Below are 16,100 nucleotides of genomic sequence, written 5' to 3'. Positions count from 1 at the left end.
TGAATCTTGATACAGCTCAGGACCGTGCTATACTAAAAGGAGGAAGATAGAAACAATCCATTTGTCTATTACTAAAGAAAAGTTCATTTTTTCTGCCCAAATTATCTAGCCTATTCTTTGAGATTCTCTGAAAGGAGTTGGTAATGGGAATTAGTAAGCTATTTCCATAAAATCAGGAAGCCATTTATAAAATTTACAGTGCAAGAAACTGATCTCATGGAAACTCCTTAAAGTAGGTGTATTAAAGATATCTCTCAAACATTAGTAAGAATACTTTTTTTCACTTTTTAAAGAACCAAAATCTAGTTTTATTCCCATGAAATAAAAATGTCCATAAACACTGCCAGTACCCTTCTGGGGAGCCCAGAACCTTCCCTGCTCTTCAGAGACTATGCCATTTACTCATTTTGAACCCTTGGGAAGTGGTTATGACAAGATCCATGTGAAAACTGCATGAGCTGAGGTTGGCTTATATTTTCTGAAATAAGAATTCTGTGTGTGTGACAATTTTAATATCCGTGTTTCCCATAATTTAACAGAAATGGATTGATCTGGCTGTCCTCATTTCTATCTAGAGTGAGATATTCGGTTTTAAACTGTGTAGTTACTTATTAAGTTAGAAGGATGGTTTTGACTTAATCAGATTAGGCTTTACTAAAATTATGAGTCTGAGAGCAAATAGCTATTGGCGGCTTAGGGCATGCAAGATAGCGTGCTGGAATGCAAAATAATTGAGGAAGAAATACATTTGAATATTAATGGTGCTTGATGAGAATTTCAAGGCATTGACAAGAGAAGTGCTGAAGGCAGGACATGCCAAGTCAAGGGGAATTAAGAGTGGGGTGAGAGTGAGGAGTGGAAGGTTCCTTAAAGGCAGAAAGTTGGAGCCACCTGTTAAAGGAAGTGTTAAAGCCGGTCTGGCAGAGCGGAAAGTGGAGGGGAAGTAGCACAAGTACAGCTTCAAGAGGCTTGTAGAAACTCGGTCCAGCGATATGTCTAGAAAAATATTTACTAAAATGTTAACCACCGTTTTCTTCAGGTGGATTTTTACTTTCTCTACATTTTTCTATATTTTTTTGAAAAAGCTTATCATTGTTGTGCATCTCATTTTTACAAGAGGGGAAAATGATAAAGATATTTACATTTGGAAAGAAAACGGTCTTTTGCTGCTATCTCATCTAGTGGATAAATGGAGGCTATATAAATGCACTGGTTAAGAGTATAGAAAATAGAATATTATACTAAAATTCTCAGCTCCATTTGCCTAGTTTATTTGACACAAACTTTTTTCCCCACATTTTATTATGAAAAATTGCAAGCATATCCAAAAGTTGAAGTTGAAAGTGAACCCCAATATACTCCAACCTAGACTGTATGTTGGCATTTTGCTACTCTTGCTTTAGTTTTATATCTATTCATTTATTCATTCACCTTTGTTTTTTGATGCATTTCAAGGTAAATGGCAGACATCAATACCCGGTTCGATGCTAAATGTTAACAACCCCCCAATTCCCTCTCAAACACACACTCAAGACTAGTCCAGAACTCCCCTGCAGGCTGTTGTGCATTTAAATCTAATCTCTTTTCTCATACCTAGACATGTTTCCAATCTAAACATGTCCAACATTAGCTGCCGACCCAGAAGGCAAAGTTTACCAAAACTTACCCTGACTTTTTCTGTGTATCCAGAACTGTGTAATTTATTCAGTCACAGAATATTAAAGCCAGAAAGGGAAATTATCTGATCTGGGGTTGCCGACTCCCATGTTTCCAGGGAACAAGCAGGTAACATAAACAGTGGGTGTCTCTCGGAAGATAATGCAGTGGGTCTGATAACGTAGACTGACCTGGCCTCAGTGTGAGGAGGCAGCGACGAGCAGAAGCAGGGCTACCCAGGGAGCTTGAGGAAACAGAACTCACAGTTATGGCGAGCTTCCAGCCTCAGCCTACTGCTTCCAACAGCCCTTTAATGTAACCACCATCTCTCCTTTCGTCTCCCCGGTCGGTCTAGGATACTTACAGGTACAAATTTATCAGAATAAGTAAAATAGTACACTGTTAAATAGATCTTTCTTTAAAAGTATTTATGGATGCAGTATTTATAGCCATTTAGTTAAATACACACCGTAACCATGAAAATAGGAGCACAGATATCACAAATGCCAAGATGTGATACCCTTCTCGTTTTTGCAAGTGACTTGTACAAAAAGGCAATATTCCCCCACCTCTGGATTGACTACCTGTCTGTAATGAACCCAAAGCAGAGAGAAACCAGTTTTCTCACTGATCAAAGGGTAAGTGTAGCATCATTTCTCAGGACTGTGCTGGCAGACCTGTTTTTTTTGGTGTATGTGGCTTACAAAGTAACTAGAAGGACTTACTATGTGGAAGGGAAAAACAGTGAGAAAAATGAGGTTGTAGGAGAGTCAAGATGTATAGAAACTCTATCTGGTTTTTCACGCTGAATTAGCCACCAACACGTGGTTATTCTGGCTACTTTCTGGAACTTCCTCCCTCTCTCCTTGCCCTGCTTATCGAACTCAATCAATGCTTGCTCAGGTTGGCTAACTTTTACATCTATTGAGAATTGAAACTACCTACGCTATGTCTGCTCAGTAGCTACAGGTGAACTTTGCTTAGAAATCAGCAGTGAGAACAATTCCACTCTCACAGTCTTTTCTTTGTTTGCTTGATAACAACAGATAGTTTGGAAAATCCCCACCCCCACACCCTAGGTAACTAATTTAAACAGTGTGTATCTCAGCCTCATTGTGCTGGAGTAGCTATGTTCTACTATTAAAAAACTCCACCCAGCCCTGAAATGCTGTCTCATGCCATTGTGGGTACATGTGATAAAATTAGTTTCTTTCGAGTGAGTGTCCTCTTATGATAAAATAAACTCAACTACTTTTCTTTCAAAGTTGCAATGAATGAAATTGCTAATAGTTCTTGTGGACTACGTCCGTACATTGACAAATCAAAATGTATTCGTGTAAGTTAAACCTCCCAAATGTCTATCCACCTATTAAACTGTTTTTACTAGATTTCACACAAATTCTTTCAACTAAATGTCTGTCATAGATCAAATTCAGCAGATGTTCATTTCAACTCTACTTCTTTTGATCTCTGCCAGGATTTACATAAGGGTTGAATTTATTGTTGGCTTATCAGTTTTTATAACTCAAATCTGACTATAGAACAGTGATTCTGAGCTCTGGTTGTACAATGCTACTAGCTGGTTTTAAAAGGCATATAGTAAATTTCTGAAAATTTTAATGAAAAAAATTGATTTTTATTGAATCAATATTTTTAGAGAGCAAATAACATTTTTGGGAAAAAGTGGGTCTTATCAAGAAAATTTTCTTTACATCCTTTTTAAAATTCCCCTTCTCAAAACACTAATTTTGACTTATGTTTGTTTTGCAGGTTCTGCGAATGCTTTACTTACAAAATAAATAGTTCAGAAAAATTTTGTATAGCTTTTGCTGTGTGACACGCGTTATTCTGAAGACATTCATATATAAACCTATGTAACCCTTCTCACAGCGCTGGTAGGTAGGCACAGTTATTCATTTCATCTCTTTTTACACATGAAGAAACTGAGGCACAGAGAGGGTAAATTGTTCAAAGTCACATAGCTGATAATGGGTGCACTGAGATTCAAACCCAGGAAGTCTAACTCCAGATCAGTTTCATTTTAAACTTTGTTCACTAAAAGTTTACCAATTTCCTCTTAGAATTCCCAAGACACTAGGTAAGAGTTGGCATAAGTGATCATCAAAATAGGCCAAGCAGTAAATGAATAACTAAAGCAAACTTTGACTGGATGCTTGAAGCATTTGGGAAGTTTAAAAGAAAAAAGTACCTGAGCCCCAGCTAGGCCAGCTGAATCAGACTCACTCAGGGTGCGTCTCATGCAACCATGTATTTTAAAGCCCAACCGATGATTCCAATGTGCAGCCAGGGTGAGAACCACTGATCCAAACCTCTTTAGCTAAGTCTTAGTACAGGGGATCTCAAACTTTAGCATGCATCAGAATCACCTAGAAAGCTTATTAATACTCAAGTGGCTGGGTCCCATTCCCAGAACTTCATATTCAGTAAGTCTTGGGTGGAGCCCAAGAATTTCTACTAAGTTCCTAGGTGATGTTGATGCTGCTGGTTTAGGGACCACACTCTGAGAACCACTGTCTTAATAGATTGGGATAGGGGTAAAGGGGGATGATGGAGACCTGGAAGAAACGACTAATTCTCCCAGTATCTCATCAACACTGATGCTGACACATCTCCTCTACTTTGTGGATTTACCCAATACCACTGATAAAGGATGAGGGGAGAAAAGAAAAAGGAAAGATATGAAGTTAAAGGGAAGTGAGGGAAAAGAGATAGAGAGGAAAATCAACTTCTGGTCAGTAAATTCAAGTTTTGTGGCTCTTTCACTGATCAAACCACATTTCAATGATAGATAGAATATAAAATGAGAAAATGTAAAGATAGCTACATTCAAAAAGAAGGTAAACCTTTCTATATCAGAAACAGTATAGAACACAAGACAGTCAGTGAGACTGGAGGGCTGGTGAGGCATCCTGTTGGTTCAGGTTATGGAAGCATTTGTTAGTTTAGCTCCTCTCAGGTAACCTGAAAACCCGAGCTAAGGTCGTTCTTTGAAACCAAGGACAGGAACAGATATGCTTTTGCCCATCCTTAGCAACATGACAGGAGACTAAATGATCTGTTGCTAAGAATTGCCTTGGGATAGACCAGTGGTTCTCAACGGGAGATGATTTTAATAGGAGGGAGATATCACATATGCTGCTGAATAGCCTACAATGCACAAAGTGCTGAGGTTGAGAAACCCTGGGCTACACACAACCTCAGAGCCAGGACTTGGGCCAAGATGCTAGTTGACTAAGTAATAAATATGCTAAATGTGCAATATTACTGTGGCCCTGTCATACAGCTGTCAGTGTAGACCTGGTTCTGGGCTGGAGTCCTCAGGAAGAGGTGGTAGAGAGAAGCACAACACTAGAGAAAGCAGAGAGAAGGCAAGGAAAAAAAGAAAACTAACCAATCAACCAACAAAACCTTCTCAAAATGGAGGGTTTGAGAAACTGCCAATTCCAAAATACAGGAATAAAACTATTAATAAGAAATAAAAACCCAACAAATCAACAACTGAAAGATGAGTTTACCTCAAATTAAGTTAAAATAATAGAACAATCTGAAAATGACTTTAAGAATCTAGGATTCACTGAGAAACAAATAAACGAATAACATCCATAGGAGAGTATAAGAATATTTGAAACAAAACTAGGTAGACATTAGGCAAGAATACGTGGTTATGAAAAATAACCAATTCAAAAAATTGGAAATTAAAACTTAATCATTGGAACAAAAACTCAATGTATGGGATAAAATCAGGATTGGACACAGATAGGATGAACAACTATCCTGATCTGTTGGGATTAAGAATTTCTTGGGACATGGGACTTCAATGTTAAAGCTGGGAAAGTGCTGGGCAAACTGAGACAATTGATCACCCCAGACACAGTTGAAGAAAAACTTAGTGAATTGGAAGATGAAGTTGATAAACTGATTTAGAATTCATCACAGAGAGACACAGAGATAAAAAAATTTGGAGAGCAATTAAAGTCATGGAGGATAGACTGAGACCAACTTTTGTCTAATAGGAACTCTAGACAAAAAATCTAGGAAGGAGAAAAGGGTAGAGGAATAGCTTTTGAAGAAATAATAGTTGAGAATTTTGCAGAATTAAAGAAAGTCATTAGGCTTTACATTAGGCAACTAAAGCCTGAGAGCTAAATCCAGCCGGCCATCTGTTCTTATAAATAAAGTTTTATTGGAACACAGCCACACCCATTTGTTGATACCCTGTCTTACAGCTGCTTTCATGCTACAATGGTAGAGCTGTATATTTGTAACAGAGACCACAGGGCCTGCAACGCCTAAGATATTTACTATCTGGCTCTTTGCAGAAATGCTGTAGACCCCTGCTTTAAACTGATATTCTGAGTACCAAGCAGATAAATAAAAATAAATTCACATTTCTATGAAGTATAGTAAAGCTGTAGAACATAAAGATAGAGAAACATCTTAAAGGGAATTACAGAGTTTCACTTACATGGAATGACAGTTAGACTTGACAGCACAATTATATCAGCAACAATAGAAGTCAGAAGCCAATGGAGGAAGTCTGAAAAGTGCTGAGGTAAAGTAACTATCAACTTAGAATATTTTTACACAGCTAAACTATCATTTAAGAGTGAAGTCAAAATGAAGAAGTTTTTAGTCATACAAAGACCAATATACATTGTAGTATATATTACTCTTCTTCCATATAGGTACCCATTTCTGCCATTACCCCGAATGCATGAGGATTACACATCCCAACACCTCTGAGACATGACCATATGACTTATTTTGGCCAATTAAATGTGAGTGAAAATGATGTACATCTCTTCCAAGTAGAAGTTTTAAGAACTAGAAATAGGGTTGGGGGATTGTGTTCAATGGATAATTACACTGTATTTATGTCTTTGTTGTGTTTGGGAGGATAATAATAGACATACTAAATAATTGTAGAAATTGTTATGTAATAGGGAAGAGAATATATACTTGAGTAAGAAGATATATAGATGCAGATCAAAAGAGTAAGATGTAAGAAACAATGATAAATGTGGAATTTTATGAAATACATTGACCAATATGACAGAATCAGGAGCCTAGAAGCAGAGTTTCACATATACGGGAAATGGACATATGATGGAGGACACATTAGAAAGCAGTAGGGGAAAAGAACAGAACAGACTAAAATAAATAGTACTCGACAATTGGTTATTTGTATGGGAATATATTAGATGCCTACCTCACATCACAGGTATAAATAAAATCTTCATGATTCAAGACGTGAAAATCTAATTTTTAAAACATTTAGAGGAAAGGTTAGGAAAATAGTTTTAATATTTGTGGGTAGGAAATAACTTCTTTAAAAGGACAACAGAAGAACAGACTTTTTCCAAAGAAGATATATAGATGGCCAATAGGCACATGAAAAGCTGTTCAACATGACTAATTTTTAGGGAAATGCAAATCAAAACTACAATGAGATATCATCTGACACTCGTCAGAATGGCTATAATTAACAAGACAAGAAATAACAGCTGTTGGAGAGGATGTAGAGAAAAGGCAACCCTCATACACTGCTGGTGGGAATGCAAACTGGTGCAGCCATTATGGAAAAGAATATGGAGATTTCTCAAAAAAATTAAAAATAGAAATACCATATGATCCAGCTATCCTATTGCTGGGTATTTCTCCAAAGATCATGAAATCAACAATTCAAAGAGATTTATGCATCTCTATGTTCATCACAGCATTACTCATGATGCTGTTGGACCCAAGTGTCCAACAATGGATGAATGGATAAATAAGATGTGGTATACATATACAACAGAATACTACACAGCCATAAAAAAAGACAAAATCGTGCCATTTGCAACAACATGGATGGACCTGGAGGGTATGATGTTAAGTGAGATAAGCCAGACAGAAAAAGACAAACACTGCATAATTTCACTCATATGTGGAAGATAAACAAACACATTGATAAGGAGAACAGATTAGTAGTTACCAGAAGGGAGAGAGTGGGGAGAGGGCAAAAGGAATAAAGGGGTACTTATGTATGGTGACGGATAAAAACTAGACTATTGGTGGTGAGCACAATGTAGTCTATACAGAAACTGATATAAATAATGTACACCTGAAATTTACACAATGTTATAAGCCAATAGGACCTCAATAAAGTAATTTTTTAAAAAAGCAGAAATGATAAAAGGCTTATTTTTAAGTTTGATGGAATTAAGATTTAAAACTTCTGGAGGAAGTCAAGATGGCGGCACAGGCAGACTCTGAACTCACCTCCTCCGGTGGACACAGCCAATTTACAACTATTCATGGAAAAATTACCCCTGAGACAGAACTGAAAACTGGATAAGAAGAACTCCTGCAACAATGGACAATCCTAACTGAGTTAGAAGAGGCAGAGACTCCTTCCTGGAGAGGAAAAACACTGCCTTCACAAGCCGCCAGCTTCACGGCCGCCGGGGAGCAGCCCACGGGTCTGCAGCCTCCCTGGAGGCGCGGGGCCCTGAGCCGGGGAGCGCCCCCGCTGGGGGCATTTTGTGGACCCAGCACAATCGAGACCAGCGGCATAATATCTGACTTTGCCTGCTACTAAAACATTGGGGAGAACCCCCAGAAAAGCTGGTTCACAAAGAAATTAAAACTGGCTCTTAAAGGGCCTACGCGCAAACTCACCCATTTCAGAAAGCATCCTAAAATCACCAGAAAGAAAGGTGCACAGTGCTGTGGTGAAAAGAGACTCACCTAGTGGGCCCTAGGTGCATCTCGGTGGGAGGTGAGACCTCTCCAGGGACTGGGACATTGGCGGCGGCCATTGTTGTGGCCTGGTGTGGGCGTGCTGACACAGACGCCATTGGAGTTCTCCCTGAGGCCTGCTAGCCCAGGGTCTGCCCCACCCGATAGAGCACCGATTTAATCCAGCTCAGCCAGGGCAGGCAGCCCACCCTAGAGACTGGCCCCACCCAACAACAAGCCCTCAGGCAACTTGAGGGCCTGCATAGATTGGTGACTGGATTCTCTGCAGCCTGGCAACTGAGCCCACTTCAGTGGGGCAGGGCGTGCACAAGGAGCAGGTGGAGAGTGTGGGGCAGTGGTGGAGTGTGTGGGGCTCCCGCCGTGGAGAGACTGGGTCCGCATCGGGAGGTCGGGGAGCGCACACGGGGCAGGACTGTGTTGACTGTGTGTGTGGACCTGTGGGCGGCAGGGCTTGTCAGCTGCAGAAGACTTGTGCTTCTCAAAGATCCACATAGGGGTTTTGCCCCACCTTCCAAAGCCTGAAACAATTGGGTGCTCCTGTGCCTGAGGCCAGCCCCACCCAGCTGCAATCCTCAGAGAGCTGACAAGAAACCAAGAGGCTAGAGGCTTACAGCAATTGTAAGGCCCTGAGCCTAACAACCTGCCACGCTGGGGACCCATTCACTTAAAAGAAATACTGCAACACAAATGTGGTATTAGAACTTGCAGCCAACTGTGCTGGGGCTCCCCACACCTCATAAAGAGACTGAAGGGCCCACAACAACTACAAGCAGCTGAGCATTACAACAGCTGGCCAGGAGCATAACTCGGCCTCCCTGGGCGCCTACAGGGAGAGCAAACAGGCCACAACAGAAGGACACACGTAGCCCACATAGGGGTCACCCTTGGAACATTGAGAACTGAAGGAAGCACACTGCAGGCCTCTTAAGCCGTCACTTACATAAGGTCACCTATCCAAGAGCAGGAGACATAGCTGACCTACCTAATACGTAGACACAAGCACAGGGAAAGAGGCAAAATGAGGAGGCAAAGGAATACATTCCAAGTAAGGGAACAGGACAAAACCCCAGAAAAGGAACTAAGTGAAACAGAAATGAGCAACCTACCTGACAGAGAGTTCAAACTAAGAGTGTTAAGGATGCTCACTGATCTGGGGAGAAGAATAGATGAACTCAGTGAGAATGTCAACAAAGAAATGGAAGATATAAAAAAGAACCAATCAGAAATGAAAAGTACAATACTGGACATGAAAAATTCACTAGAGGGACTCAAAAGCAGAGTAGAGGATACAGAAGAACGGATCTGCGAGCTGGATGAAAGACTAGAAGATATTACCCAAGCTGAACAGGTAAAAGAGAAAAGAATTAAAAGGAGTGAGGACAGTCTAAGGGACCTCTGGGACAACATCAAGTGCACTAACATCCGTGTTATAGGTGTCCCGGGAGGAGAAGAATGAGACGAGGGGGCAGAGAATCTATTTCAAGAAATAATAGATGAAAACTTCCCTAGCCTAAGGAAGGAAACAGACATCCAGGTACAGGAAGCACAGAGAGCCCCAAACAAGATAAACCCAAAGAGGCCCACACCAAGACACATCATAATCAAAATGTCCAGAATGAAAGATAAAGAGAGAATCCTAAAAGCTGCAAGAGAAAGTCAAGTTACATACAAAGGAAACCCCATAAGGCTATCAGCTGACTTCTCAGCAGAAACCTTACAGGCTAGAAGAGAGTGTCACGATATATTTAAAGTGCTAAAAGGAAAAAATTTACAGCCAAGAATACTCTACCCAGCAAGGTTATCATTCAAAATGGAAGGAGAGATCAAAAATTTCCCAGACAAGCAAAAATTAAAGGAGTTTGTCACCAAGAAACCAGTGCTACAAGAAATGTTAAAGGGACTGATTTAAGGGGAAAAGAGAAGACCACAAACAGGAAAAATTATCTATTTCCATGATAAGAACGTAATGGATACAAATGCACAAAAAAGAGGTTAGATATGATATCAAAAACATAAAAGGAGGGAGGAGGGGAGTTAAAGAGTAGAGCTTTCAGACAGAGGTCAAACTAAAGAGACCATCAATTCTGTATAGAAGAAGAAAGGAACAGAGAAGGACTTCTAAAACACTGAGAAAAAAAAAAAGTTAAAAAATGGTAGTAAGTACATACTTGTCAATAGCTACTTTTAACCTCAATGGACTAAATGCTCCAATTAAAAGGCATAGGGTGGCTGATTGGATAAAAAGACAAGACCCATATATACGCTGCATACAAGAGACACACTTCAGACCTAAAGACACTCACAAACTGAAAGTGAAGGGATGGAAAAAGATACTCCACGTAAATGGCAATGAAAAGAAAGCTGGGGTAGCAGTACTCATATCAGACAAAATAGACTTTAAAACAAAAACTGTAAAAAGAGACAAAGAAGGGCATTACATAATGAGCAAGGGAACAATCCAACAAGAGGATATAACACTTGTAAATATCTACGCACCTAATGTAGGTGCACCTAAATATATAAAGCAATTATTAGCAGACATAAAAACAGAAATAGACAGTAACACAATAATAATAGGGGACTTTAACACTCCACTTACATCAACGGATAGATCATCCAAACAGAAGATCAATAAGGAAACATTGGCCTTAAACGACACACTAGAACAGATGGACCTAGTAGATATATACAGAGCATTCCATCCAAAAACTGAAGAATACACGTTCTTTTCAAATGCACACGGAACATTCTCCAGGATTGATGACATATTAGGCTACAAAACAAGTCTCTATAAATTTAAGAAGATTGAAATAATACCAAACATCTTTTCTGACCACAACGCTATGAAACTAGAAATCAACTATAGGAAGAAAATCAGAAAAGCCACAAATACGTGGAGATTAAACAAAATGCTACTGAGCAATGACTGGGTCAATGAAGAAATCAAAAAATATCTGGAGACAAATGAAAATGAAAATACCACATGCCAGAATTTATGGGATACAGCAAAAGTGGTTCTAAGAGGGAAGTTTATAGCAATACAGGCCTATCTCAACAAACAAGAAAAATGTCAAATAAACAATCTAACAATGCACCTAAAGGAACTGGAAAAAGAAGAACAAACCAAGCCCAAAATCAGTAGAGGAAGGGAAATAATAAAAATCATAGCAGAAATAAATGAAATAGAGACTAAAAAAACAATAGAAAAAATTAATAAAACCAAGAGCTGGTTCTTTGAAAAGATCAGCAAAATTGACAAACCTTTAGCTAGACTCACCAAGAAAAAAAGAGAGAATGCACAAATAAGTAAAATCAGAAATGAAAGAGGAGAAATTACAACAGACACCTCAGAAATACAAAAGATTCTAAGAGAATACTATGAAAAGCTGTATGCTAACCAATTAGACAATCTGGAAGAAATGGATAAATTCTTAGAATCATACAACCTTCCAAAACTGGATCAAGAAGAAGTAGAGAATTTGAATAGACCAATCACCAGTAAGGAGATCGAAACAGTAATCAAAAACATCCCCAAAAATAAAAGTCCAGGACCAGACGGCTTCCCTGGTGAATTCTACCAAACATTCAAAGAAGACTTAATACCTATCCTTCTCAAACTCTTCCAAAAAATTGAGGAGGGGGGGAAGCTCCCTAACTCATTCTACGAAGCCGACATTACCCTGATACCAAAACCAGACAAGGACAACACAAAAAAAGAAAATTATAGGCCAATATCACTGATGAACATTGATGCAAAAATCCTCAACAAAATACTAGCAAATCGCATACAACAATACGTTAAAAAGATTATACACCATGATCAAGTGGGATTTATTCCAGGTATGCAGGGATGGTTTAACATTCCCAAATCAATCAACGTGATACACCACATTAATAAAATGAAGAATAAAAATCACATGATCATCTCAATAGATGCAGAGAAAGCATTTGACAAGATACAGCATCCATTTATGATGAAAACTCTGAATAAAATGGGTATAGAAGGAAAGTACCTCAATGTAATAAAGGCCATATATGACAAACCCACAGCTAATATCATCCTCAATGGTGAAAAACTGAAAGCTATCCCTCTAAGAACAGGAACCAGACAAGGATGCCCATTTTCACCAGTCCTATTTAACATAGTACTGGAAGTCCTAGCCAGAGGAATCAGGCAAGAGAAAGAAATAAAAGGGATCCAAATTGGAAAGGAAGAAGTAAAACTGTCACTATTTGCAGATGACATGATATTATGTATAGAAAACCCTAAAGAATCCACCAAAAAACTTTTAGAAGTAATAAATGAATATGGTAAAGTTGCAGGATACAAAATCAACATACAAAAATCAGTTGCATTTCTATACACTAACAACGAAGTAGCAGAAAGAGAAATTAAGAACACCATTCCATTTACAATTGCAAAAAAAAAGAATAAAATACCGGGCCGGCCCCGTGGCGTAGTGGTTAAGTGCGTGTGCTCCACTGCTGGCGGCCCGGGTTCAGATCCCCGGCGCGCACCGACGCACCGCTTCTCCGGCCATGCTGAGGCCGCGTCCCACATACAGCAACTAGAAGGATGTGCAGCTACGACATACAACTATCTACTGGGGCTTTGGGGGGAAAAATAAATAAATAAAAAAAAAAAAAAAAAAAAAAAAAAAAAAGAATAAAATACCTAGGAATAAACTTAACCAAAGAGGTGAAAGATCTGTACACTGAAAACTATAAAACATTGCTGAAAGAAATTGAAGAAGACACAAAGAAATGGAAAGATATTCCGTGCTCTTGGATTGGAAGAATTAACATAGTTAAGATGTCCATACTTCCTAAAGCCATCTATAGATTCAATGCAATCCCTATCAAAGTTCCAACAGCATTTTTCACAGAAATAGAGCAAAGAATCCTAAAATTTATATGGAACAACAAAAGACCCCGAATAGCTAAAGGAATCCTGAGAAAAAAGAACAAAGCTAGAGGTATCACACTCCCTGATTTCAAAATATACTACAAAGCTATAGTAACCAAAACAGCATGGTACTGGCACAAAAACAGACACACAGATCAATGGAATAGAATCGAAAGCCCAGAAATAAACCCACACATCTATGGACAGCTAATCTTTGACCAAGGAGCCAAGAACATACAATGGGGAAAAGAAAGTCTCTTCAACAAATGGTGTTGGGAAAACTGGATAGCCCCATGCAAAAAAATGAAAGTAGACCCTTATCTTACACCATACACAAAAATTAACTCCAAATGGATTAAAGACTTGAATGTAAGACCTGAAACTATGAAACTTCTAGAAGAAAACATACGAACGCTCTTCGACATGGGTCTTAGCAACATATTTTCAAGCACCATGTCTGACCGGGCGAGAGAAACAACAGAAAAAATAAACAAATGGGACTACATCAAACTAAAAAGCTTCTGCACAGCAAAGGAAACCATCAACAAAACGAAAAGACAACCTAACAATTGGGAGAAGATATTTGCAAACCATACATCTGATTAGGGCTTAATCTCCAAAATATACAAAGAACTCATGCATCTCAACAACAAAAAAACTACCAACCCAATTAAAAAATGGGCAAAAGACCTGAACAGACATTTCTCCAAAGAAGATACACAGATGGCCAACAGACACATGAAAAGATGTTCAAAATCATTAACTATCAGGGAAATGCAAATCAAAACTACAATGAGATATCACCTCACGCCCGTCAGAATGGCTATAATTAACAAGACAGGAAGCAGCATGTGTTGGAGAGGATGTGGAGAGAAGGGAACTTTCACACACTGCTGGTGGGAGTGCAAACTGGTGCAGCCACTATGGAAAACAGTATGGAGGTTCCTCAAAAAATCAAGGATAGAACTACCATATGATCCAGCTATTCGACTGCTGGGTATTTATCCAAAGAACTTGAAAACACCAATGCGTAAAGATACATGCACCCCTGTGTTCATTGCAGCGTTATTCACAATAGCCACGACTTGGAAGCAACCTAAGTGCCCATCAAGGGACGAATGGATAAAGAGGATGTGGTGTATATACACAATGGAATACTACTCAGCCATAAGAAACGATGAAATCCAGGCATTTGTGACAACATGGATGGACACTGAGGGTATTATGCAAAGTGAAATAAGTCAGAGGGAGAAGGTCAAATACTGTATGATCTTACTCATTAAGTAGTAGATAACAACAACAATAAACAAACACATAGGGACAGAGATTGGATTGGTGGTTACCAGAGGGAAAGGGGAGAGGGTGGAGGGTGAAAGGGATAATTCGGCACATGTGTGTGGTGATGGGTTGTAATTAGTATTTGGGTGGTGAACATGATGTAATCTATGCAGAAATAGAAGTATAATGATGTACACCTGAAATTTATACAATGTTATAAACCAATGTTACTGCAATAAACAAAAAATTAAAAAAAAAAGAAAAAAAATGATTTAAAACTTCTGTATAAAAAAGAGACACTGAAAAAAAGGCCATATATTGGAAGCATAAAATTCGCAATACATCTAACTGACACAGGATTAATGCCTAGAATTATATAAGGAATTCCTATACATCAACATGAAAAAATAATCCATAAGAAAACAGATACAGGACATGAGGAGAATTCACAGAAGAGGTTACCTGAATGGTCAATAATCTCACAAAAACATGTTCCATCTCAGTAGTAATCAGAAGAATTGAAACGACAATGAAGTAGTTTTGCATGTAGCAAATTCTCAAAACTCTATCAATAAATCTGGCAATACCAAGTTTTAGGGATGACGTACAGAAACGGCAACTCTCATACAAGGCTGGTGGGAGGTTACAATGACTTTGGAGAACAATTTGCTAACATCCAATAAACTTGAAGGTGCCCATACCCTCTGTGTAAAAGAATATTCATTCTAGTACTGTTTGAAATGGGAAATAATGGCAACAAATTAAATGTTGGAGAATAGATAAATAAACTGCAATATAATTACACAGCAATTCAATAGACTGAACCAGAGCTGTATGTGTCCAAATGGATACATCTTGAAAATATACCAATGCAGAGCGAAAAAAGGCAAATGCAGAAGTCATAAAAAAATAAAACTGGGCAAAACAATACTATATGCTATTTTATGGATACAGGCAGGCGAAATAAAACTATAAAAACATGGCTGAGAAGGTAAGAAGCCACTTTTAGAGCAGGTGTTCCTCTGCTGTTGGAGGGAGGGGCGTGGAACTGGGAAGGGCAAAAACTTTGTCCTTCTTAGTTTCTAAAAAGATGGCAAAATGGCAACGTTGTGGCAAATGGTAATATGTGTGAAATCTGAGTGTGACTATATGAGCATTTGTTACATTGTTTGTTTCACAACATACCATAATATTTTAAAAAAAGAAGGACTTAAGAGGAAAGGAAGGGCAGATGGAATGCACCTCCAAGAATTAGGGGAGTGGTATTGAGGTTACTAAGTCAAGAATTGGAGCCTCACACCCATTCACTTCAAGAATAAGAGTGCCACACATATAGTGTATGCTAAAATGTGCTCTGAGAAGTGGTTCTCATTTCCTCCTGTATGCATTAATATGTCATTGAGATGGCCTAGAATTTGAACCTCTCATCTTTGGCTTGAAACTCGCTTGTCACAGCAAAGGAATTTTTTTAACACATGGGGCTAGATCTTGCAGCAAA

The 16,100-nt window shown here is 38.8% G+C and overlaps 1 protein-coding gene across 3 annotated transcripts in view; it reads right to left on the bottom strand.

Moving 5' to 3' along the window:
• Positions 1–16,100, bottom strand: part of FYB1 (FYN binding protein 1) — a 156,887-nt gene that overhangs the window by 135,802 nt on the left and 4,985 nt on the right. The window contains exon 1 of one of the 3 annotated variants that reach the window (XM_058564188.1): positions 8,407–8,499. The exons of the other annotated variants lie outside the window; for them this stretch is intronic. The gene's annotated coding sequence lies outside the window, so the exon portion shown is untranslated. Of the gene's footprint in view, positions 1–8,406; positions 8,500–16,100 lie in introns of those variants that run through there. 3 annotated transcript variants of the gene reach the window in all.

Source organism: Diceros bicornis, chromosome 20 (assembly GCF_020826845.1).
Source record: "Diceros bicornis minor isolate mBicDic1 chromosome 20, mDicBic1.mat.cur, whole genome shotgun sequence".
Classification (NCBI taxonomy): Eukaryota; Metazoa; Chordata; class Mammalia; order Perissodactyla; family Rhinocerotidae; genus Diceros; species Diceros bicornis.
This window is presented reverse-complemented; position numbering and strand designations above follow the sequence as displayed.